General features: G+C 39.2%; 1 long non-coding RNA gene across 1 annotated transcript in view; it reads right to left on the bottom strand.

Moving 5' to 3' along the window:
• Window positions 1-20,674: 20,674 nt before the first annotated feature.
• LOC106934424 (uncharacterized) overlaps window positions 20,675-27,323 on the bottom strand; it is an 18,041-nt gene continuing 11,392 nt past the window's right edge. Inside the window, exon 3 of the long non-coding RNA XR_001421695.1 lies at window positions 20,675-20,849. This is a non-coding gene — a long non-coding RNA (uncharacterized LOC106934424). The remainder of the gene's footprint in view (window positions 20,850-27,323) is intronic.

Genomic DNA, 27,323 nt, shown 5'->3' with positions numbered 1-27,323 from the left:
CAGTTCACATCAGGAGTTATTATAGAGCACAAATAAAACCCACAAGTTGAATCTATTTCAATATAAATCATAAACCAACTATTTGTTTTTATTGAAGTTGTTCACTTCATAGGTGAGTTAAAAACCTATGAAGTTATAATTCACTTCATAGGTGAATTATAAGACAATATTATAATTTTTAAAATGATATGCAATTAACTATTTACTATTTTGTGACTGTAAAGATGTTTTATTTGGAGCGTTTATTATAAAACTTTAAATATTTTCACAGCACAACTGCAGTTTTCCTTTTTATTTGTACAAAAGTTGAACTTGTTACTTTCATCCATCAGAGTTGAATTATCTTCCCCCTCATTGTTCCCATTAACCATCTCTTCCCTCTGTGTCTCCATGTCGGGTTCTGACTCCATTAATAAGCCTGTTGATTTATGCTCAGCAGGCTTGGCTGTGACGACGCTCTGGATTTCATTGCTGAGGCTCCGACGTGTGTGTCTGGCGTGTGTACAGCTGTGGTCCGTCTCAGCGGTGGGTGTGGAGGAAGTTAGTGTTTTTCTACTTTAGATGGTCCTCTCTGCTAAGTGTTTGATGGCTCAGGCATTTGTGTTATCTTTCCTCACAGAACACTCTCACTCCCCCCCTTCACCTGCACTCAGACTGTGGTCAGGCTGCTTCTTGTCGCCACAAACCACTCACTGTTTTGGCATCAGTGCTTCGTTTCATGTGACTGCAAGCTTTTCTCTGATTGCTTTGCAGTTTTTGGTGCCTTTTGCCCATAGATGCTCTCCTCTCATTCGTCAGTTTTAGTTTTCTCTCATGTTTTGGCGTTGGCAGTGATAATGAGAGGCTCGTTTATAATTTATGCCGTGATTGATGTCCCTCTGGTAGCTGATTTTGTGCGGCAATCTCACCAGACGCGTCGCTGCCAGCAGTGGGATCGCGCCATCAGAAACTTTGCTGGCTGCTGGTCCTGATGGACGATTCTGACTTGAAAAGCTTAAAGGGCCAGTACTATGTAAAAATCAACTTTTTTGAGCTTTATATCATGTATAATGTCATTCCCTCATGAAAAACATACTAGGAGTGTTGCCTTGATTCTTTCTTACATGTTTGAGAAATCCTTTAATCTCCATTCAGTAAAATGCCTATGTGGACCTAGCTCTGCCTTCAAGGTGAAGCTCCTACTCCTGTAGAATTCTAGCTTCTGAGTTTCTGCCTCACAAAGCAGCCCTCCTCCAACACTCAGCTCCTTCAGACTAGCCAGCAGCAATTAGCAAACATCTGGTGAAACTGAGCACCTACTACTTCTCAGAGCAACGCTGGTAAAAACATTGTTAAAGGGTTTGTAGAGGAGCCAGATTGTTATGACTTCCTGAAGGTGGAGTTTCAGTAAGAGCAGAAGCTTCTTAAAGAGACAGAGGCCCAATATCAAGGAGCAAAATTACATGGAAAAAAATTATTTTAAGTCATACTTCGTATATTCAACATTTATAACAATTGAAGGTTACAACGCTACTTGATTGTGCTATAAAATGACACTATGTGCCCCTTTAAGAGACAAACTTTGAATGCTTTTTGATGTTTTTCTGCTTGTATACAAGCTATAGCTTTTCACTCTTAAGCAAATAAGATTGAGCTTCTTGTTTGGCGTCTTTACAGATCTTCCTGACACAGACACCGGTGACACAGAGAGGCTCCTTTCTGCCACAGCTCTGATCCAAATAAGGACATGAATGGCTCTATAGAGGCAGCAGAGTTGGCTTGGACGTGTGCCCACTGCCTGAGTCTTTGTGTTCCCAGGGTGTAGTGCTAGTTTCAGACCCCCCCCCAACCCCTGAAGTGCTTGTAGGCCTCTGCTGAATTGGCTGGTGGTCAGGTCAAAGGTGAACAGGATGAACAGCTCCCACAGCTACAGTGCTGGTCAGAACTGATCATTTGCTTGTTTTTGCTTCAAGCATTGTTAAAAACAAGCATGGTGAACTTTAGATATGTTATCTTCTAACCTTATGACAAAACAACAAACTGCCAATAAAAAAATGATGCTCTCCTCAGGTCAGTCAATGTAGAATTGGCTTAAAGTGAAGAATGAAATACGAGAACCTCAAGACGCAGCACACAAATGATTCCTGTCTAAATGGATGTAAATATCAATAAGTCATAAATGTGTTAAGAATTTTATATTTCTTGTACTTTTTTGTTATTTCACTTTGTTTTACCAGCTTAAATATAAGGCTTGAATAAGATCCCTAATAGCAACATTAGGCTACGAAAGGGAAATGCTACCCAAGTGCAGCTTTTTTCACAGCATTCTGAATGCCGATGTTTTTAACAAAAGAAGAAAAATACAATTATTACCACTTCCATATGTGCTACTAAGTAGGATATGTTTTGAAAGCGTGTGTCGTCTGAAAGGTCTTGTCAAGTTTTATGCAACTTTTATGTCAGTGACATGAGACATATGTCATAATTCTCCAGCAGAAGAATCGAGATGCTGCAAATCAGGATGTAAAGAATGAAAAATAATGATTAAGAAATTATGAAAGATGTCACTGAAATGCATCACACCACAATCCCACCACTCTGGGCTCTGACTTCACATCCAAACAGGCTTCTCTGCAGACCCTGAAGTCAATGTTCCATAAAACTCCAGTGCTATTAGTTGTGCTTTTTTTTCTTAGCTTCCTTCATATTATGGTTTTGTGACGATCCTGTCCGCTCCCATTCCGGAATAACTTTAAAAATTGATCCACACACAATTCAATCATACTTTATTAATCCCAAAAGGGAAATTACATTTCAGTGCGGCCTGTGAGGCATCCATTGTTACTTCCTTAAACAGAGCACTGTGGTGTGACATGTACACTTTTCTGCGCATGTGAGGTTGCTGTGAGGTTGCTGCGGGGTTGCTGCGACGTCGCTGTGAGGTCGCTGTGAGGTCATAAACCCTTCACATATCAATTTGATTGCTCCTGAACTCATTATAGGAGCTACTTCTCAGTGAAACTCTGGTAAAAACGCTTTTAAAGGCTTAATAGGGGAACCATGTTGTAATGACTTCCTGAAGGCGAAGTTTCATAAAGTTTTTTAAAGAGACAGAGTCCCAATTTCAAGGCGTTACATTATGAAGTCAAATTTCTTTCATATGTGATATTAATATAACAGTTTTATAACAACTGAAGGTGGCATAGTTACATGATTGTGCTATAAAATTAAACTTTGTGCCTGAAAATGCATAATACTGCCCCTTTATATATTGGTTTGTGTTTATACAGGTATTTGCGGAAATAGTCTGCCCCATAAACTCCATTACAGTGATCCTGTTACTCCTACTTCCACTTCTTAGTCCTCCGGGTTTCCTCTGGTCAAGTGAAGACTTTTATTTTATTTTTGTGAGACTGTGTGATCCTCTTGAAGGCCAAGTTCATAATTCTGACCCAAAACGTTCGCATTTTTAATATTCTATTTTTGGGGATTCATTTGTTAGCCACTGGAGAAATTAAGCAGACTTCTCTAGAAACAGTAGCTGTGTAAATCATTGCAGTTTGTATTCAAACTCCATCATCAGCCTGGTCAGTCGTACTCACATCAGCCTCCCATTGGCTGATCTATTATAATCCTTCAAGTAGCGCTGCTTCGTTTCCTCTGCCCCAAAACAGCATGTTAGGACTGCAGCTGCGCTATACAATTGTTTAACTGTAATGTGTGTATTTAGCTCACACTTCATTAAGAGCAGCTGATTGCTGCCTGGGACTGGCTCCAGTGTGAAGGACAGAACAGCAGCCCTTGTTCAGACAGAAGATTTGTCTTAAATTAATGAGCAAAAAAAAAAGGAGGAAGGAAAGGTCATGTAGTGATGGAATAATGAGAGTCAGGAGGAAAACACTTTCCATCAGAAGATAAAGAAAAAACAGTAAGGGCAGAGGAGGAAAGGCAGATTAGATGTTTATATCCCTGATGATACAGTGGTTACATGAGTTTGCTAATTTTAATTATTCTGTTAATGTTTGCCTTTAGTTTCTACGTGCATCTCATAAGATTATTTTAATAGCGACCTTAGCTTATCCAGCTTCAGAAGCTTGAGCAGCCATTACCCACCAGATTAATAGATTTATTCCTGAAAGAACCAAGCATCTTTGTCACCAAGTGAAATTGAGAAGCCATACTTTAACGCATCTTGGTCTGCTTCAAACAGTTTCACTTGTTGTTGTTGACAGTCTATTAGGGTTTTGAAAGTAATTGTTATTTTAACCTAGTCAATACAAAAATAACTTTTTAAGGTGCTAATTTGCATTGAAATTGATTTAAATTGAACCATTTTCATCTTGAGTTGGTGCACAACTTCCTGAAACAGCACTGCAGACATGCAAGCTTTGTTTTCATCCAGTTGTCATACGAATTTCAAGCAAATTTTTAAAATCTCGCAGAAAAGAAAATGAAAATTAACTATATTTCCATCTGCTGGGTTGACAAGAATCAACCAGGCCAGGCAAAGTGTAATATAGTCTACATCTTGTAATAAACAAGATCTAGAGGTTGCAGATTAGCATGGACCGTTAGGCGTGACACGATAACTAATAAACGGTAATATTGTAATTTTGAGACCATTCCAACTTATATGATAGTAATAGCAGTCTCCTCCTCTGAACTGGAGGTTTGGACTTTAGAGTTTCGTGCCTCTGGTAAGGCACAGACCCTCCACTGGATGGGAAGGTTTGCTCTGTCTGAACTTGTTCAGCAGCTAATCATGACTGTTTCTGCTGTTAGAATGATTAGAATTGCATTTCTTTTTTTGAGCATAACATGAGCAATACTAGTTGACATGACAGAACAGTTACAACTTCCTCGCTGGCAACACATTCCTGAAAACCTCTCAGTATTGTTCTGAGATGAGTGGATGAATGCTAGTTTGCAACCTCTACTTCCTGTTTATTACAGCCGTACATAGTTATAGATAGTTAGCACCTAATTCGCATTTTCTTCTTTTCTTTTGTTTTTTTTTGACATATTTTAAAAGTTCACTCAAAATTTGCATGACAACTGGATGGAAACCTACCTAGAGTCAGTAACTAGCGGTGCTACTGGAGTTTGTAAATTTGTACATTTGGAAAAACAGCCCTGCGACAGACTGGCGACCTGTCCAGGATGTACCCCGCCTCTCGCCCGGAACGTTAGCTGGAGATAGGCACCAGCACCCCTCCCGACCCCACTGAGGGATAAGGGTGTTCAGAAAATGGATGGATGGATGGATGGAAAAACAGCCTCCATTAGGTAAGCTAGACATTGGTTTGTTATTATTCTGTTGTAGTAACTCCTTGGTGTGGCCCTGGTAAACCTGCTGGAAACCAGTTTATTCCTGGAAGAGATGAGGCCTGTTAAACCTCGCCTTAGTTACCGGTTTAGCCCTTGTGTCTCTGTTTGATAATTAACATGTTAGAGCACAGCAGCAGGAAGGCATCAGAGGTCAGGTGAAAATATGAAATCTTCCTCTTGACTGAGTCTTGGCCTCGCCCTTCCTCTGGCTTTTCCGCTTTGCAGTTTTTCATGACTAAAATCTAAATGTGACTTTACTTCCACAGTTGAAATCACGCCTTCAAATTTTTTGAACTCCCCTAAACGCTCACCTTTTTGTTTTACTTTCTCAACTCTTACAATGAATAATAATTCAGACAGTAGTCCGATAAATCACTTACCCCTGACCTAATAGGATGCAACGTTTTTCTGTTTATGAACAATACATTTGTGTGGATGTGGTATTTTCTGCAGATCGATGTGTCCAGAGAAGTGTGGACTGTTTTCGGTGGGAACCTGAGAGATGAATGGAGCCAGCAGCGCTTCGGCCCCTCTGTGTCGGCTCATGAACATCATTGATTCCTGCATCTCTCTGTTTGTCATGCCCACTTTAATAACTCATGCTTATTATACTTTAAGATTTCTCGTATTTCACGGTTGAGGTGGTTGCCCGTTTTTCAACAGCTCCCGCCTCGTGTGGCTTTGTTTGTGTTTGCATTAATATTTAATGTCTGAAGATGAAGTAAACGGCTGGAGCCCATTAAACCCTGTCAGCAGGATGATTAGTGATTTTGGGGAAAATCTTGATGCATTATTGTTTGTCCATTGAACTGTGCTCAGTCAAGCTTTTCAGCTAATTCACATGATTCTATCTGTGAGATGCCGGGCTTCAAACGTTCTGCAAAAAGCTTCGGTGTGTGTGTGGGTGGCTGCGTACTTCAGCTTTGAAAGATCAGAACTTTGCACATCTGTCTTTCTTTCTCCAGTGGCAATATTGCCTTGGTTCCAGGTTTTTTATTTATATTTCTAAAAGTCACTCAAATATATAGATTTTTATGCATTAATTTATTAAAACCCAGGAGGAAAATAATGGGCCGTGTGAGCTTTTCGGTTGTTAAAGTAATTGAGCTGGGAACAATAATTTGATTGAGGAATAAAATGTTCATTTGGGAGCAAAAATGTTGAATAAGATAAACTGTAGATTTGGTTTTAATCTCATCATTCAGGCTTGTGGTCGAAGATTTTCTATTAATTTTACATTTTTCAACTGTATAAGATGAATAGTATTTCCTGTCCAAAATCATTTCCATTATCTTATATGTTGTTTGGATATTAGCAGATTTTGAAAGAGTGCGAAAAAACCCCAGACTTTGACTTAAAATTGAGCTCGACATAACATGAACCTCACAACACACCATAGAATATTTTTCTTGACATTATTATTTCAGTATATTAGTAGGTAGATGCCGTTAGCTGGAAATAGGCACCAGCACCCCTTCCGACCCCACTAAGGGACAAGGGTGTAAAGAAAATGGATGGATAGATAGTAGGTAGACGTCTGAAACAATGAGATAAGTTCAGTGCAAACTCAGAGAAAGTTTTAAATATCCTCTGAAAGGATGACGCTACTCACAAACCAAATCAAATGTCTGTTTAATGGTCTGTTGTACTGATTTGATCTTGAGTCCCAGAGTTTATTTTCTTTTGGATTTTTCCAGGCTGGCTTCCTGTAAATAATGGCTGACAGGTTGCCATTGATTTGTCTGGGGAGTATTCTATCAAGCAACATTTCAGCTTTCAATTTTTATCTCTTTCTTTTCGCTTTTACGTCCCCCTCCGGTCAACATCTCAAATCAGCTCTAAAACTTTAACTTTATGTTCCTCTTGTATTGAACATGACATGGGTATGCTAGGAACACTTAGAGGCCGCATCGATTAAACAGGGCGACAAGTTATTAGCCATCTCTTTTGTTTATCCAACTCGATAGACTCCGGTAGAGCAGGAAGCTGGGCGCAGATCAATGTCAGATAGAGTCGGGCCTCTTTATCACGTTGCATCAATCACAGGTGTCTGCCACTGAGTCATCCCTCATACTCATTTGATAGAATCTCTGCTTAGCCATGCTCTCAAGGTTATCACAATGGCTCCTCGACAGCCACAGCTATGCAAGATTCAGTTCAAAATATAGAAGGGGGTGCCACCCTTCATGTGTGAGGGCCATTTACTAAGACCGGCTGAGGGAGCTGATAACACAAAGCAGAAAGAAGTTAACTTGGAGTACGCCAAATACAGAAAACAAATACAGCCACCAGGGGTCAAAAAAGTCAAATTTCGAATGCCAGAGGAGAAAGTCCAACTCTGTGCATGAAGTAGAAGCAATGGAGGGTGTATTTTTGCATCAACTATAAATGGGGGTTTTATGTGGGAGGACTCAAGGGTAGCCCAAGGAAATCCACAAAGATATATTAGGATTTTCCAATTTCACATAGACGCAAATCTGAAATTTAACCAAGGGCACTTTAAGAGTTATAAACCAGTGCACAGTCGAGCATAACACAGTCACTGGTGAAAAAGTGAAGCATCCATAGAGAATGATACAATTTGGATGTAATTCAGAACACACACAATAATTTTATTTGCTTTTCTAGGCAAGAGTGGACAAAAGTGGTGCCATCAAGGGTTGAGAATCCTCTGTGAGGCAGTTTCCTGAAATGACAGGCTGACTTTCCAGTTGAGCTTCTGAATGAGGAAGAAAGGGGGTTGAGTGGTTTTAACTGTGGCATGTTTGGTGTAAGATGGGCTGGTCCAAGTATTTCAGGAACTTGCTGATCTGCTGGGATTTATGCACCATCAGCTCAAAGGGAACGGACCATGCAAACTTCAACAGCTGCTCATATCGAATACTGTTTACAAAAAGGCATGCAGAGTATTGTCTCTGAATACAGTAGTAACAGAAAACCAAGGCTGTAATTTACACAGACTCATTAAAATCCACCAATAACCGATCAATGACTGAATTATACCTACTGGAATCCAATGGTATGGTAGCCGTTTGATGTCCATGCCGCCATGTATCAAAGGTTCGGGTTGGTGTTGGTGGTATTTTGGTGTGCAGAATGTTTTCCAGGCACGTGTTGGCCCCTCTTTGCCAACCGGGTATTGCTTAAATGATGTAATCTCAAACTAGTTTCTTGAACATCGAAATGGATTGATTGTACTCCAATGACCTGCACATTCACCAGATCTCAATCCACCTTATGAATGTTTTGGAACAACAAGTGCTTCAGACTATATTGGACCAACAGGAATGTATCTGACTCCTTGTTGGGTTTGAAGATTTAAGGACATGCTGATGGTAAAGAGAGGCTCAACCCAGTTTTAGATGTGCTATGGCTGGTGACTGGATGTGGTGTTGTATTTCTCACCAAAGGCTATACCTCTTCAGCTCTTTACTTGTTTGCATTGTGTCCTGTAGGATATGGGCATGTAAACAGAAAAAATGTCTTTATCAGATGTATAAAATGAAAAGTTCAGCTCCCACCACTGCTGGAGTCTATAGACGCTTTCAGGAAATAAGACTTTGTCGTTTCAAGGGCAGATTTACATAAGGACCCATGCAGCTATCAGGCTAAATTCAACCCATCCTTGTTAGGCCTGTAAGACAGTTCATCAGAGTTGAGATGGTGAGTAGGTGTGAAGAGACCTAATCTTCAGATCAGTGTCAGGAACAGCTTTATTAAAATGCCTGTCATTGTTTGCTTGACTGTGGATCAAATTTGTTGAACAAAGTCGTACACAGCTGATGCTTTATCAGACACTAGGCATTACACAGATCTGGCCATTAGATTGTTTCAAAAGGTTTGTAAATTTCAAATCAGTAATAGTAAAATTAAACAGCATGTCTTAATAAATGTCATCAAGTCAACAATATTTAGCTATGATCAATGGTTTGAGCTCACCAGTTTTCTTCCGCCTTTGATCTGAAACCAACAATTCTATTTCTCTAATATTTATTCTTAATGCCCCAGTAAGAGTGAAAATAGTTTCATGGGTTGCTTATTAATTCTTAACGTTACTACATGGTGTTGTGGGCAGTTATGATCACCTTGTTTTCATCTCCTAACTTTTTCTGCGTTCTGTTTTGAGTTTTGTTGACATCTTCAATAAAACTGGAGCTTGGGGTGCATTTTTAGAAATTTAATTACCGACGGAAATTAACACTGGCTTTTTATTCAACAAACAGTGTTTGCAATTAATTTTGACATATTTTGTATTTTCAGATTGCAGATATAACTAATAACTCATTAAATTAGCATAGAAAGAAGGAGCTAGTAGAATGAACTCTTAAATGATAAAGAAAAAAAACCAGTTCCACACTGGCACATTGCTGAGATCTGGCCCTCATTTATACTCCAGTCATGCAGCTGTGAGTCTTATTCATCGCTGTGCCAGACAGCGCCTGGAGAAAGGTCTAGTGAAAACCACGGTTTGGGGGAAAAATGTCCTCTCAGGTTATTATATTTGCATTTCTCTTGGTCAGTCTTAATAATTCACTACAAATCTCTAAGGACTCGACTCTAATTGTTGTTTTCTCTATAAAGGAGTGTATGGTTGTGAACGTTGAGGGGGTGTGTGAGTGTGGGCTGGCGGTCATTCACTCCGTCAGCAAAGCTGAGTGGACAGATAGTTACCTACGGTGCTGGGTCAGCATGCTCAGCTGCTCTTATTTCACAGTGGCAGCCTGCCAGCTAACCTTTGAAAGGAAAAGAGAGACACCTGAAAGGTGTTTTGTGTTGGTTTTGGATCACCTGCTGCTGCTTTTTAGACTCATACTGATATAACACAGAGATAGACTTATTCAGCCTCAACATGTGGGCCTGTGGTTGGAACATTTTTCTGATAAAGCTGGTTGGACATATTTGATTCGCAGTATCATAAATATCTAATCGTCAAATGTGTAATTATAAGCACATTAACACACCACTGAAGAGGTAAAAGTGCAAATTTATTCACAATCTTTTTCTGACCTTCATATTAGAAAAACTAAGAACTCAAGGCCTTTTTTTTAAAATTCACTATAGTGAAAAATGTTCACAGACTGCAGGGCTGTTTGGCAAGTAAAGCTTAATGATTTCTAAAACTCCAATTTCCTGTTAATTTTGTCCATGACTGATGACAGTTCCCCTTAATCTTATGTGTTTTTTTTTTCCATAATGGGGAAAGTTAGATTAGCAGGTTGGCTTTGAAGAGCAGCGTTTGTCAGATAGTCACTAAGTTCTCATTTCTCGCCCCCTTTGAAACCATTTGTTCCGTTTCTCAACTCCTTTCAAGGGCAAACATTTTCTTCAAGCTAACTTTTTATCTGAGCAATGACTAGCTAGCAAGCTAACAAACTAGCTATCTAGCCGTCTCCTCTCCGTAGTTTAAAATGTTCAGCTTCAAGGCCTGTTGGAAGGGACAGGGACAGGGCTGACTGTAATCACATCACTGTTTAACATTTCCCTTTATTAAGGAATCAAGTTTTCAGAAGTCCTAAACTCTTTGCCTTGTCCATGCTCGTCTCATTCTACGGTGATTCCAGTGATAGCTAAAGCATCAAAAGCAGCTTTCTTTGTTTTCACAAATACAATAAGGAATTAATAAATCTCAAACTATGTTTTAGAGAATTTTTGTTTTTAAGCATTGTTAGACACTAATGCTGGTGGCCATCAACAGTTAGCAGAAATCTGCAAGGCCTTAAGTCTTGCATGTAATAACTTAATTATATTCCTTAGTAAATCCTAAATATGTCCAGATTTGACATATCACATCTTAAATTACCTTAAATTTCATAAATTTCTTTTCCTTCCATTGACTGTTTCACTCAACCATGTTGTCCACTCTACTGCATTGCTTCTTGTTGCTTCAAAGTCTCCATCAGGTGCTCTGATGGTGGCTCTTATTGGCTAAATCAACACCCACTCCACAGTACTGAGACAGTAAAGTAAAAACTACAACATTTACCTTTAGTACTGCTTTATTGTTTTCCTGAAACATGATAAAGATCACCCTCAAGAATCAATTCTTCAAGCGTTGCAGGTTTTGTTGGAAGACGATCTTTGTTTTGTTAAAAGTTTGAAAGCAAAATAAAGAGAAGATCACTTTATTGTTTCTAGCTCTGGTCATCGTTCCAAGAGGTTAGCATTTCTTTGAGCTGTCACAGGGTGACTCTTTTGGGCCCAGAGGACCTGACAGAAGTTGGCTTTAAGAAGTGGAATACATTATTGAAAAGGGCATACTCTGGAATAAGAAGGGAAATTAAAAGCAGCAAAGAAGCTCTTGACCTGAATTCACTATGATAACTCCTAATAAACAGAAGCAAACATCAGCATGAATGCAGAACATCAGAGCTCACAGAGGGGATTCATGCATCGACAAGGAGCATCACATGGTAAGAAGCTGCTTGTGCCGCAGAGCATTCTGCTGGATAATTTAAAGGCTTGATGATCGAGATGGATTATGGGTAACACGCCTGCAGCACTCAGCCCCCCCCCTCCTCAATTATTCATCCATTCAAGTTCCAGATCAGCCCTTTTTAAGTACAGATTGATAGATTTTATAAATGGCAGGTTTTCTTTTTAAACTTATGGTTCCAATTCCAGGGTCTGGTTTAGGACGGGCATATTAAACAGGAGATTATATTCAGTGCCTTCTGCTATCGATCTGCAGGGGTGTCAGGGGTGACAAACAGTGAAAGTGAATAATCGTGTGTGTGCGTGTGTGCGTGTGCGTGTGTGTGTGTGTGTGTTGGTGCTGATTTAGAGGCAGAGGGCCGTCCAGTTCCGACCGCAGTTCAGCCTGATTGCAGAAAGTAGAATCGGACGGAGAGCGGTTTGGCTGGAAGTGGGAAGAACATGTTCAGGAAGTGGAAACTTTTGTTTCTTTGCTTTGTGTGCAGCTCTGTTTTAACAAAATTTATTTACATTGTGTCTTTGCGCCTACCAACATAAGTTGCTATGGTGCTATAAAAGCCTGTCCCCTGTTCACCATGGACAGCTAATTACAGCCTCTGACTGCTTTCTTAATGTTTATGGCCGAGTTCTGGAGCTTTATATCTCCTCCATCCAGTCTGATGAATGCTAGCAGCCAAAGCAAATCAAACTTAGAAAGGCAGTAATATACTCTACAAGTATTGATGTTTATTTATATTTTCGGTTTTTTTTTATGGTGCTTGAGTTTCCTGAAATATTCTCTGTTGGTGTTATAAAATGTTCCTCCAAACTTTTTATGGTTTCTTTGAAGTTTGACTGCTCCCCTTAGTGTTAGGTAAATTTATGTATATTTGGAGAGGAGGTGACGTTACACTGTGTGAGTGGGGGCAGGTGGAGGGAAGGGATAGCAGTTCATATTGCACAACCCTGCTGTTACATAGGATGTTTTTTTTTACTAATATTTCAAAACAAAGACAGAGTTGACATTGCAAACCATCTTTAGCATCTTGTATGCTAATCATGCAATGCTAGCATGACTAGCAGAGTTTTTTATAGTCGCTTTTGTGCTTCTAAACTCATCATTATTTCTTAAAATACATAACTTGGAACATTCTTCTAACAGAAACAACTGCCAGACAGAAGGGTCTTCTGCTAATTTATAGGGAGTTTACAAATCAGAGGCGACTGGGTGTTTGCTTTCTGGCTGGTCAGTTTTTTTTTTTCTTCTATTTCTTTTAAAGATAAAATTGCCTGATTCTGATTCAGCTGCTGAATTCTTTTGAAATTGTTTTAAGAAAACTGAAAATAAAAGAAGTGACAGCCCTCAAAGGCCATCTGTAGAGCATAAGCAGTATCTGTAAGTCATATGCTCCTCCAGACTAGGGGCAGCAGCAATCAGCAAACACATGGTGGAATTGAGCTCATTATCCAAACTACACAACTCCTAATAATAACTATAAATGGAGAAGCATTGCTGTCGCAAAGGGTTGGAGGTTCTTAAAGAGACAGAGACTAATTTAAAGACGTCAGCTCGGACTGTAATACAAAGTCTTTCTTTGAATTATTTTTGATATTTTTCTGCAATCAACAACTGAAAGTCACATAGTTACTTTATTGTTGTATAAAGTGCCGATACTAATGGAGCTAGTGGGATTCCACTCCTCTGGTACATGCTAACTGTGCTCGTAAATTAATGTTTGAAGTGTTTATGTCTTAACATGTCATTCAAAAATCAAAGCACAGAGATTTTGCAGAACAGCATCTTCTTCTTGGAAAACATATTAGTGCATTACTGCCAACTGGTGGTATGAGTGACACATTACAAGACAAGAAGAGCGACATATATGAAACAAGCTTTTTGAAAATTACCGATGAGTCTGTACACCTCATCAAACTGTGTTACCGTCACTGCCCATCCGTCCTGTTGTATCAGATTATTCACTCCTAACCCACATGTCAGCTTCTCACATACAGATGAATCGGTTGGTATTCTGCACTGCGGTAGCTGCTATTGTTTCCTCAGCTGGAGAAAGGAGGAGACTGGAAGCCATTTATGCCCTCATCTAAACAATGAGCAGCCACTAAATTAGTGTTTGTTTGAGTATGGAATATACCCAAAGTCAGAGCTGAGTCATATCGTCCCCTGAGCCGGCTGAAGCTCGTGCTTATTGCTCATGCGCACGTTCTCGTCAATCCTCTTTGCCATCCGTCAGGCGCTGTGCTCGTTAACGATGAAGGGTCCGCTGGGCACTCTGCTGTGGATTCCAGTCAGACCAGGAAGTAACTTCTCGTTCCACAAGTGTGTCAGCACGAGGCCTGTTTTTTCTTGCTGACTTTACTGTTGGAATGTTGTTTGTTTGCCTCCTGAGGCTGTGGCTGTACACTGGAGCATTATGTATAATGATACGGTGATGGCAGCACTAAGTCCAGCCTAAACAGGAACAGATTATCTGTAAAGGAGCCAAAGGGACAGTCGAGGGGATTCGTGTTAGGAGCAATGTGTCCATTTTACCCTTGTGTAAAAAAGCAGCGGAACGCTTAAAATGAGTGCCAATAAGAATAGTTTTTTTCCGGTTTGACAGCTGCAGTTAGTCGATGGACGGATTTTCAAGTCAGATTTGCTGCAGTAGCAGCAACAGTGTTATTTTTGGAAGAGAAGGAGACCTTGGTTTTAAAACAGAGCAAAAATGAAGCTTAATATGTCAGCCAAAACAGTTAAGGTTCATTGAATCGTCAATTGAATTGAGGCATAGTGCTGTGAAACATTTGCTGGGTGAAATTGTGTGTTGAACCTTGTAAATGGATTTCAAGAAATATTTTTACGCCACAGTGTTTTTTTAATTATTATTTTCGTATTAGTGTGCAGAAAGTACATGAATTTGTTTCAGTAATGTACTGTGATGAAGTGAGAAGCCTATGAAGTTAATTTATAGCTTTCATAGATTAATTGCAGTGAGAATAATCAGTGAGGCGGATGCTTAGCTAGAGAATGCAGCTCCAAGGCTGAGGTCAGTGTAACTGGGCGTGGCTTTGTGTAAAAAGGGGGGGCTTTGTGTAAAAAGGTGGGGCTTTGTGTAAAAGGGCGGAGCTCTGCGTGAATAGGCAAGCTTTGTATTGGTAAGCATTTAGGCTCACTCAAAATGGTTGTCATGGGAGATTAAAGGACTTGATGACACAAATAAACACTCAAAGTATGTTTTCAATAGGATAACAAATTACAGCTGAAAAAGTCAGTTTACATAATACTCCCCTTCAGTTAGTCTATAAACAAGAAGTGGAAGCACAAATTTGTGTTCATTGTGGTACAAAGCAAAGCGCAGAAGAAGGAGCTACATTTGAGCGGACTGCCTCCAAACGGTTCCCCTCAGATCCACATCTGATGGTTGAAACCAGGACAGAACTGGATGTTCAAACAGGACAAAGATCAAACCTGATTTCTGAAATATTTAAAGCTCCTGCTGTTGTTCTGACATCAGCACTACTAGAAGTGTTTAAAAGTAAGTAAATGAGGGAAAGCAATGTAGATGTCCATCCAAAATAATCTCAGACACTTGTTGATGACTTACTAAAAGTTTTCCTAAATACTAGGGAGGGTGTATGTGAGCCGGTACATATAATTGTGATCCTGCTTTGAATTAGAGAAAAATCACACCAATAAACATGTGCTCTTGACTCTAAATGAATATGACCTTCATGCCCATTGTGCACATTTCTGAATTCGAATTCCTTCCAAAGATTAAAAAAAAAAAAATTGTATTTTTCCGCTCTGTCCTTTTTTTCCCCCTTTTCTTTCCTGCAGCAGAGCTGACCCTGCGCTTGGTTCTAAATATGAGACTAAGATGTGAAACTCTTGCTACCGTGCTGGAGTTTATGCTTGGAAATAGTTTTACATTATCATAAAAACGGCATTCTTCTGACTTTCTGCCTTTCACACGACTGGCGCTGCAGACATTTTGCATCTTCCTGATGAACACCAGGAATTCGACTGAACCAAAAAAACAAAAAGGGCCTCAGATTCTCTGTGCTTTAAGCTTGACACTTTGTTTCGATACCAGTAGGATCCGTATAACGAGTTCTCGTGGAATACCTCAGTCCTGATTTGGGCATTTATGGCCGTCTGAGTGAGATTTCAGCTTTCTCGTCTTCATTAAATGTCAGCATAAGCCAGACTGGAGGAAAAGTCGGTTTACTGCCAATCTGAGTGGACCTGAAAGCAGAAACGACCCTCACCACCCTCAATACCCCCACACGCGTATTGAGAGGAGAAAATAAATGGCTTTTCGAGTCAATCTCATCTTCAATTTGCGTTTTCACTGGTGAGGCAAAAAGAGATGCAAGAAAGCATCTTAATGAGATGTGGACGATTCCTGGCTGCTCTTTCAAACAATACCTATTGTTTTGCACCTTGGAGACAATGTGGGGGTTGGGGGGATCCTAAAAGCGCTCAGGTCAGAGAGCCATGAAGCAAAACGCCGCGCTGTCCACTCCTTCCCTGCAGCAGCGCAGATTTAGCTGATTCTTAAAGGCGTTTATCACTTTAATTCTGGAAGAAAACCAGATTCTCCTGCTTTACCTGACTCTCTCCGTTGTGTTTTTATGTACATTTTGAAACTACTTGCTGGCCTGTTGATCTGAACTTCTAGGGATGTGTGTTGGCTGTATGAACTGTGATGAAGGCATCAGATTGTTTTGATCTGTTTTTGTATCTGTCCCTATCAAATGAACAATTAAATTAATAATATAAATATAGACTTTCGAAATGTATTTCTATCAGCTGTGTAATTTCTCCTAAGGAGAATTTACAAGGAAATACAATGTTTTGGGAAAATATTCAGACTCAAACTTTTCCTCGTTATGTTACAAATATCAATGTATTTTATTCTGATTTTATGTGACAACACAAAGTAACACATTATTCTGAATTGGATGGAAAAGGATCATTTACAAGATTAAAGGTTATTAAGGCGGTCTGTGGAAGGACTTTGAAAATGCAGTATGAAATATAAATCTATTTCAAAAATGGAATAGAAAATCTCTATTACAAGAGTTCATGGATGAAGCTTAGGTATGAAGTGTTAGGTACGCTGCTGGGTGCTAAGGTTACTGTACTGTACACTCAACGTGACTAGATGTGTTGTGTATTGGATTATAAAAATATAAAAATGTTTTTTTTCTTGTTTTGTGGAAAAATTAGGACCACATTAAATTAACACATCAATTTCACTTAATTAATTACATGGATCTCAACATGTTAAAATTTTTATGGAATTATACACATCACTATTATTTTTACATATAAAAGTCCTGTGTTTCTCTTGTCCCACATTGGGTTAATTTTTGTTTCAAAAATGATCTGATTGGACGCTGATTGTTCTGAACTGATCTGATTGTTCTGTTCAAGTTGTGCTAAAAGCAGTTAGCCTTCCAATGAAGCTATTCAAGACTAAAATAGCATCTCAGTGCAAAACATGTAGCAGCAGCATAGCAGCGTCTCCAGCGCTAACATCAGTGTCCAGAGTCGTTTAATAGCACTTTGTACCAGTCATTCATTATTATTCATTTTTTGGTTAACTAACCAAAAAATGGATATTCAAAACTTTTTGATGGTTGAATAACCTAAATAAATTAAAAACAATAAAAATCTTTGTTATTGAGCTCTTAAGTCTATTTATTCAGTCATGTAGCAGCAGAAAGGATTTTTGAACTGAAAATGTTTAGTTTTTGATTAAAATGTGAATAATTGTGATTAATTAATTACAGTTCCTACAATTAACTCTTAAACATTTGACTCCACTTAGGATCAACATAGTTGCTCTGATATCTTGCAGGAGTCTGTATGTAGAAGCTGTAGACTACATAACAATATGTTACAGCACAGGGAATGAAGTAAAACTATAAATATTGAAACGTGGGAAGCATATGTGTATGTATGTACTGGATGAGTCAATGGGGGTAAGTTTTAATAAGCGTTAGTTTCTTCCCACAGCATTTTGAACTGAATATGAAAGTTTTACTTTTATGTTTGACTATTATCCCTGTTTTTTATTTTTTTGTCAATTTGCTCTGACTTTTTTTTGCATGTTCGAAATAAATATTTAATCATCAAAGTCGTTACCTTGACCCTCTAAAAACATAAATGTGGCATGCATCAAGTTCATTCAGTTCAGATAGACAGCATCACTTTTCCAAGTCTTTCCGCAGATTCTCAACTAGATTTAGACTGAACTTTGACTGGGCCATTTTAACTCTTGAATGTTCTTTGATCTAAACCGACTTGTAGCTCTGGCTGCAGGTTTAGTCTTGGTGAATGTTAGTGTTTTGCAGCCTCCATCAGGTTTTTCTCCTTTTTGTTTTGCTCCATCCGTCTTCCCATCAATTTATCGCAGCTCCCCCTCACATATTAAAGAAAAGCACCCCCACATTGTGACACTGCCACCACAATTCACCATAAGGGACGCTGAGCTCAGCATGATGTGTAGCATTAGTTTTATGGACATACATGGACTACTCCCTATTGGGAGGGGGGGTTTCAAATGCTAGATCTGTAAATCCATCTAATCTCTGGGGTAACTCTCACGGAGGATCATATTTGTCTGAATATCTTGTGTCGCCTGTCCTCTGCCTTGCTGTGTGTTTATCTAACCTTGTGGCGTGAAACGCTCCGCCAATGTTGGAGGACTGAGCCACAGATGTTGATCGCAGCTTGAGGCGGTCTACTAACTGCCCGGCGAGATTCTTCTTACAGACGAGACTCAGAGGTCACTCTGAGAAGGACGGGTGGATGACGTGGAGCTCGTTGATGGGGGGAAAAGGGTCAGGGGAATTTTTCACAAGCAGCCAGCAAACACTCAGCCGTTCTGACAAAGCGACACCTTTTCAGCACTCTGCTGAATTTCTTCATGCTATTTTTGGAACAGTTCATGACACTGCATTCAATAGTTTGTGTTGGGCAGAATTTAGTTTGCTAAATTCCAGTCTGAGGCTGAACGATGTTAGAATGTGCATCTGTTTTTATACAGAGCAGAAAACAGGCTTCTGCCGCTTTGCTTCATTTCTGCTGTAGTGTTAGTTATTGTGACAAAAACATATATAAAAAATAAGATGGTGCACCTTATATTTGCATTAATCTCAGACTTTCTGTGATTTTATTGGAACACCTTATAGGGTGAAGTGTGTTATTACTAAAGCTCGAATGCCACAGTATTGGGTAGAAGTGTTTTTTCTACACTGTACTGTTGTTTTTTACTCTGTAGTTTTTCATTTCTGTTATTCTTTTTTTCTGTCAACATTTTGCCATGACAGATTCAATTTCCACTTGTGGGTCTAATAAAGAATTATCATATAATCATATCATTGTGCATTGTGCGTCTTGACCTAGCATCTCCAGCTTGATCTTACTTTGACTTGAACGTTTTGTTTTTGAGGCTTTGTAGTTTTGTTCCGATGCAACTTTAAAAACATACAATGTTCTGTTTTTTTTCAGGGTTGAGAAGCTTTCTCATTGCAACCCTTGTTGTTCTGATACTCTCATAAAATTAAATATTTAACATGCTGCCTTTACAGTCTGAAATATAGCCACTGTGGACTTTCTGAGGTATTTGCTCTATTGGTAAGAACTATCTCGAATGTTCTCTCTAGTACATAATCTCTGCCAGCGGACTGGCCTTGTTCCCGCTTAGGGCAGGAACACTTGCTTTGCTACGTTCATTACAGATGCCATTCTGCTTTGGAATTGTGTTAAAACACAGATTAAAGTTCAAAGCCAGCATATAACTGACACCACCTCAGTGTGTGACAATGTGTTGATAGGCACTGGTCATTTTGTCCCTTCTGCAGGATGTTCCAACTATGTCAAGTTTTGACCTGCCTTTAGGGTAAAACGTGACATAAAAATGGTCACAAAACACTGATGACATCAGTGATGGGCACTGTTAGCTAAAAATGCACTAATCGTAAACATTAGTTATGCTAATGGAAAAGCGCTATACCAACATAGTAACTAGTGGAAATTAAAGCTAATGCGCTAACTTCAACCATCTTGATACACACCATGTGTCTGTGACACATCATGTGCTATATCAACCTCCACATGACTACACACCCATCAGCACAGTGGTGCTTCAACAAGAGATTTTTGAAACAGAAAGTTTATAACACAGCCAAATAATTGAGTGTTTTAGAAGTTATCCAGAAATATAAATTTAGGGTGCTAAATGCTAAGTTGGCATTTAACTGAATGTACTAAATGTTTTCAAAGACAGAAAAAAATGCTAAACCCTTAAAATTAGCTCCACTGTTAGTGGATTAGCAAAAATGTGCCCAACACATGTACGTTCCTTGACAACTGATGAGTTAAAGTAATAGTCTATTATTACAATGATGTTATTTTACTCCAATCTTGCAGGTGGAGTAAAATTAAACTGCATATGGAATTTAAGTATGTTATAATCTATAATTAATCAAAAATATCTAGAGAAATGAGTGCATTTGCAAAAATGGTTTGCTAACAGGTGTGAAGTGGTGTAGAAAGAAAAATATGCAATCAGAATACTGCAAACAGAGGGTTGGTGTATTGATAGGTCAAGTTTGACATAATTCCCAGATCCATGTTGTGGTTTCAGAGGTGGATGGAGATCTGATTTTGCTTTTCACACTCTAAAAAGTGTATTTGGGCTGCAGTTCATCTTATGGACTTATTTACATTAATTTCACTTAATTCTTTTGCTTTTGCTATGACAACTTACTTTTTTGTGTTCATTTAACTCAAAACTTATAAATCTTTAACCTAAAGGAACTTTTCACTTTGACTTTACTTAAAACAATTGAGTTCAGTGCCAGTTTCGTATCCTATGTCTGACCAACCCAATTTATTATTCACTAAATCCTTCCAACTCAATTTGATAAGTTTTTATAACTTAACTCATAAGGGGGTTTAACATGATAAATGTAAGTCACTCTTACTTAATCATTTTTCTTCTAATGAACATTTTAAATCTCTTTGACTTAATTCTACAGAAAATCAACTCAAACGTTTAAGTAGTTCCAAACTTAATTTTAATACTATTTTTACAGTGTCCTCTAAATACACAAATCTTTTCCTTAAATGACCTTTTTACTTTGACTTTACTTGAAATAATTAAGTTCAATACCATGTTTGTATCCCACGTCTGACACCATGACTCAAACTAACCAGGGACAGATTCCCTGGTAAACAACCGTGGCTCTGTGGGTAGAGTAGTCATCTTGTGATCAGAAGGTTGTAGGTTTGATCCCAGCTTCCTCCTGCCATGTCAGTGTGCCCCTGGGCAAGGCACCAACCCCAAGTTGCCTACTGATCTGCACATTAAATAAATGTGTGAATGTGACTCTAGTGTAAAGTGCTTTCAGTGGTCAAAATGACTGGAAAAGCACTATATAAGTTTATTCACCATTTTTGAAGTAAACTAAATGATTTGAGTAAGACTGACTGAAATCGGTTACCTTAAACATACTTAATACATTTGTTAAAAATAAATTAACAAATTGAGTTGGATGATTAGAATATATTGAATTGGTTAAACTTAATAAATTAAGTTGGATAAACTTAATTGAATTGCTTGTTACCTACAGAAGCAATTAATTTAAGTTGGTTCAACTATTTTCTTCTTAGAGTGTACCTGCGTTCCTCCTCGCTTGATTTGGTGTTGAATAATTAATGACCAGGTGTAATGTGTCATGTGCTGTTGTTCATTTTGACCTGTTGTTGTATTTACATGTGCGGTTGTGAACAAACGATCTGTTATCATGAAAGCTTCAAGGAGTACCAATTGGCCGCCACAGCTGGAAAAGTGAGAAGGGAGTAACTGAAGGAAGTTTAGCAGTTAAAGGGCGGAGTTTCTGCCTGAGAAGGTTTTTTTTTCAGGATGTGTGTCTGAACATGAATGAATGATTTTACAGTTTCCCAGGCATGAGAGTCCCACAGCATGATGACCTGCTGGGGAAATAAACAGTTTTATGGCATAATGGTTAACAGAATCTGAAAAGTAAAATATGATCTATTTGCTTTTAACTAACGTTGAAAAATAGCAAGTATTATTTATTCAAAAACAGAAATATAACAACCTGATTAGGGCTGCTATTAATTATTCTTATGATTAATTGTCAGAATAATTGGTACTTTCTGCAGATTTTTTATTTAAGCACTGAAGCCTTTTTCATTCAGTATTACAAATACATCAAAATGTGCAAATACACCAACAACACTGTCTTTTTTTTAAAAGAAGAAATAAACATTTTATTGCCTTGCATGCAATAATATAGCATTCTGTTGCCTACGGTTTTCTGCTTTACAGTCATGTTGATCCCATAGTGCCAACTTTCCACATCATGGCTGTTTGTGTTTTTTTATTTATTTATTTATTTATTTTTAGCTGGAAGTATTCCTGAATTTATCTATCTTGTAATTTTTTTTTAAAAGTGTCGTAACCTTCTTTCAGAAAGCTAGTCCTCAGTACAGCCTGAGATAACACTTTTCTGGCATCTGACTGATAAGAACTGAAATAATAGAGTACTGTCTTAAAACCTCGAAATGCTTTGATACTGTTCACTTTGAACCATGTTCAAGTTTTTATTTTAATTGACACATGACATGATGCAATTTTCTGCTGTTCCCCTGTAATGAACTGCTGGATGGTTTTGTTGTAGGGGGGAGGTGAAGAGAAGCCTCAGACTTCTCAGTCACATCTCTGTCGTTGTCTAACAAACCAAACCAGATAGAAAATGTTCTGTCCTGTTTGTTGGTCTCCATGCAGAGACGATTTAAAATACATCCTTTAATCAAGCGATACCTGTAGCTAACAAGACGATTTTATTAAATTGAATTTCCTAGCACTTGTATGTCTGAAGGAAAGTCCGACAGCATCCAGCAGTGTCTTTGTCTATCCGGTGATAGAAATGCTAAGCGTGCTGCAGCTCATTTCAGCAGCCGATGCTCTGAGGATTTCTTAAAGCTAGTCTTACATGATAATTGCATGTCACTATGATGGCTTCCACTATTATTACGGGAGTGTTGCTGCTGTGCTGCACCTCTGGAGATCAGCCCAACTTTATCTGCAAGCTATAATGGAGCTGCTGGCTGATAGCATGCTAACTGCTTATTATTCTAAGCCTATCAGATCACAGGGGGTTTCAGTTTGGGGATGGAGGGAGTTTTTGAGGAGAAAAATTAAATGAAGTTGCCTGAAAAGTGTATTATTTTAGACCTCACGTCCTAATCTAAAGTCAAGAGCACCGCTCCCAGATCGGATGTTAATCACTCAGAGGGACAGGGCCTTCCTCTGCCGAGCCGCTCTCTTGTAGAGTGATACACTTGCCACCTTCAGTACCATATGGCATGGCCTTGTGCCCCCTTTTTTTTTTTTTTTCTGGCCTGTTTAGAGCAGGCCGAAACAGGGTAGAGAAAGAGAGAGATGCTGCGGGCTCGGTTATGGCTGCTTGCGTATGAAATGATTTCTTAGTTGTGACTCACATTGTCTCCTCTCCCCTTGTTTTTTTTTTCCCTCTGCATGTCCTTTCCTCACATTGTCAGACCACTGCGGCATTTCGTGTTTGAGTGTGAGCGCCACAGATAGACATGATGCTATAGATCCCCCCCACCCTGACCCCTCCTCTCCTGCGCCCCGTCTCAGAAAATGCGAAGCGGCTCGTTGCCAAAAATGATTCTGAATGCGTGCTGCTCCGCTCGGATGATGCAAAAGCTTAGCTCTGTGAATGTCAGAGTGGAAAACGGTGGGTGGTTTTTGGTCGGTAGTGGAGGGGAGCAGGAGAGAAGGGGGGGCTGTAGGCAAGAAACGCAAAAACACTCACACACTGACTCACACACTCCAGCCACTGCCTCATTGTGTGCTGCACCTGCAGCACGCCCACCCCGCTGATGCGCAGCGGCTCGCCCCCCCATCCTCTCCTCAGCACTTAAAGCAGTCCATTAGCCAGCAGTAGCTGAGTGTGGCTCTAGCTAGCTGGGCAGCAGCAGGATGTGTTCAGCTGCTGCTGAGTGCTTCCACTGGGGGTTAGCAGGAGGCCCATCTGTGCTAAAATAGCATGGATACAGCAGCCTCGTATGTTTCCTTCTTCTCATCTGACCATGCAGCAGTGGCGTTCTGAGCTGTTGTTTTTTTCCCTTTATGCCAAAGGTTGTTGTAGCTAGAATTTGGTTTACAGACGTTCAAACAACAGCTTACAGTTTCTGATTTGTTGCAAAAGAGAAGGCATACTTGCTCACCTGGTAAATCACAACCACTTGGGAAAAGATTTTCTCTCCAAAGGTCAACTGGAAATATATGTGTCTGTGTTGTTTTAATTTTCCACAGTGAAGACCTGGAAATTTGCACACTAGTAATAGATTTTTCAAAGTAAGTTTCTGTACTTCTAACGGTGAAGACACTCATTTTTTTTTTCTTTCCAATTGCAGTTTTGAAATCTTACCTACTCTTTCCAATTTCGGCAGATATCGTTTTTATTTTTTGTCTGAAAAGTAAATTTAGCGGAAAAGTTGTCTAGTTGGCAAAAGTGGGGTGACTATTGTGAAACGCACAGTGTGACCTCTGAGTTGGCCCTCAGTCATGGAAGAGCAAAAAGAAAACAGAGGTTGATTTTCAAACTTTTGCAGAGGTAGATAAAATTATTGATATGATCAATTTCTCACGTAAGCCTCGACCGAATATCATTCACCCAAAATGAAGGAAATCAGGGCCAATTTATTGGTATGTTTTACATTTTTTGTTCAATTTACTAGTGAGGGAAACCGACTCAACTAGTTCCTAATATGTAGGCTAAAGTTACCCTAGAGCTACATTAGCAATGGCTGCTAACATCTCCCACATCAGGTCAGATCAGTGACATTAACATGAATACAGGAATAAAATGTTAAAAAGTTACCTAAACAATGTAAAATAAGCTGAGAGTTGTCAGCTCATTGGTTCCTGGAGGTAAACACAAAGCAGAGCGAACTGTGAAGAGACGAGTCCTGCTGTGGGAGCCCTGCTGGCATCCACCATTTTCTGATTTGTTGATTTGTGGCTCTTCTCTGTGCTTTTGTAAGGGCAAAGGAAAATGAGAAAAACCACCTTCGAGGTACTGTGTGTATAAATGCCAGCTCCGCTTCAGGAGGAGAATATTTGTTCCCACAGAACATAAACCAGGCTGGTGGCTGTTTCTGTCCCACAGAGGACAGGACTCATGATTCAAGGACATTCTGTTGCAAACCGCAACTGAGCATGACCGTTAGCATTAGCATAACGCTATATATGCAGCACATGGCAGGAATATTCCTAGATTAAAATTGCAGGTTTGAGTGTTTTATTGGGACTTTTTGTGACAGAGCAACACAAACCAGTGCAGAGTTGTGAACTAAGAGGAAAGTGATGCATTGATTTTCATTTTTCTTTCAAATAATCTGAACAGTGAATGCAGACTCATTTACAATTACACCAACTGCCTTCACAGGACACATAACTATGAAACATAGCTCAGCTTTGTGTAATTTCATCTCTTCTGTGAATACATCAGAGTGTCATAAGTGATAACCCCCCCACCCCTGGCATCTTAAAGATCAAGAAACACAGCAGGCAGGTCAAGAAGAAGATTGTGGAAAAGATGAAGACAAGGTTAGCTTATTAAGCTACAGCAGACCCCCGCGTATTCCTAATTCAGTATTTGCAGATTCATTTATTTGCAGATGTTTCTGTGGAACGTGAATCCAAATTATTTACAGAAAACCAGCCTATTTGGGGACTTTTTCCATAGAGGATCTCTAAATTGGAAATACAATGCAGCTTGGGAAGATGAAATACTTAGGCCAGTTGGTTGGCCTTCACAAAGCAGACAGTATAGGAAACAAGGAAGATGGTAAACGTTAGCTTTTGTGGTAGTGCTAAAACAGTTCCCACTATATGTATTAATGGATATTAAATTATATTTGGTATTAACACCTATAAAAGAGGCACTTATGAGAGTTTTTAGATAATATTCCCTGATTTTAGCTATTCTTGACTGGCTGTGGTCCTTAATCCTGTGAATACCAGTGATCCGATGTACTCTGTGCTGGTCTGTAACACAGGGTACATTGTGTTGCAATGTTCCACATTGTGTTACAATGTACTCTGAAGTTGCAATGTGACGAAATGTACAAAAGTTAAATGGGTGTGAATATTTAAGCTAAAGTATTCACTGTATGTTTTGTCTGTGAAGCTCTCGGCGCTGAAACCAGCACAGAAAATGGAATATACTCGACTAGAGCATTGCAGGAATGAACTCATCTCAGTTCATTAAAAATTCATGAAAAAGTTTCCCAGAAGATAAGAGCAGACTTTCCTTTGGCTCATGCCTTTTCCTTTCCCCTAAATGGCACTCGTTTGCTCTTGAACGTAACTAGAAATGGTTTTGCTATTTAAAGTTGAGTGCATTTTAAAGAAATCCTTCCTGTGGACCTAAAAAAGTGAATCTTGCTTCGTGCTCAAACAAAGACAACATTGTGTCGGCGCTTGCAACATAATCAGGGGGCATGATTTGCAACTTTCCGGAGGGTTGGAATAGATTTCACAAGCGACTCGGCTGCTTATCTCAAAGTTAAAGGCTAAAACCCTACTGTAGGTAGAACTGCTGAGTGTAATCTGTTACCAATACTTGAGATGAAACTATTTAGTTGTAATCAGGACGAAGAAATCAAGACAGCCCTAAAAATCTCTCACAAATCTTTATTAGCTGCACTCTAGACTTCTCATTGAGACACTTTGAAAGAAGTCCAAAAAAGGAAATGGTGAGACCAGTCTGTCAGAGTTCATTCATCAGGTATCCTCTAGTACACCTGATAGCTAAAGTCTGTAGTGGCTGATTGATGGACAACTGAAGTGCCATGACGCTATTTATTAATTTATTTGTGCTTTTTTAAAATGTTTTTAAGAGCTGAAAAGGGAAAACATGTGGCTTGTACCTTTTAGGTAATTACAGCTCCTGATAAGTGCTGCCACTCCACAGTTTTGCTGGATGTCCACTGAGATAGTATACCTTAAATTACTTTTTCCTTGGTTGAATTCACGTCATGGTCAAATACACCGATGTGATTCAACTGCTATTGGTTGGTGGAAATAAAGTCAAAGCTTGTATCCTTTTATTACATAAAGTTAGCTGATATTTAGAGGACAGTGGAGTAGAAACAAAAATCCTTGACTGTTGTAGTTGTTTTGTCTATAAGTTTATCAGTTATTCATTCTGCTTGATAAAATGTTGAACTATCATAAATTACAACACTGCTTCTATTAAGGTGTGTTGACAATTATCTCTGCACAGCTGTTTTCATAATTTATTTAACTTTTTTGTTGTTTTACGTTTTTATCATGTAAAGATCTTTGAATTGCCTGTTGCTGAAATGTGTTCCACAGAAAAACTTGCTTTACCTTGCCTTGCTTAACGTCCAGAGGGTTTCAATTAAGCTAATGTTTGGACGTTACCTAGAGCAGTGGTCCCCAACCCTCGGTCCGTGGGCCGATACCGGTCCGTGGACCAATTGGTACCGGGCCGCACAAGAAATA

The sequence above is a fragment of the Poecilia latipinna genome, unplaced genomic scaffold, assembly GCF_001443285.1.
Source record: "Poecilia latipinna isolate Pla-1442-1.1 unplaced genomic scaffold, P_latipinna-1.0 Scaffold1804, whole genome shotgun sequence".
Taxonomy (NCBI): domain Eukaryota; kingdom Metazoa; phylum Chordata; class Actinopteri; order Cyprinodontiformes; family Poeciliidae; genus Poecilia; species Poecilia latipinna.
Note: the sequence above shows the minus strand (reverse complement) of the source record. Positions and strands in the feature narration are given on the sequence as shown.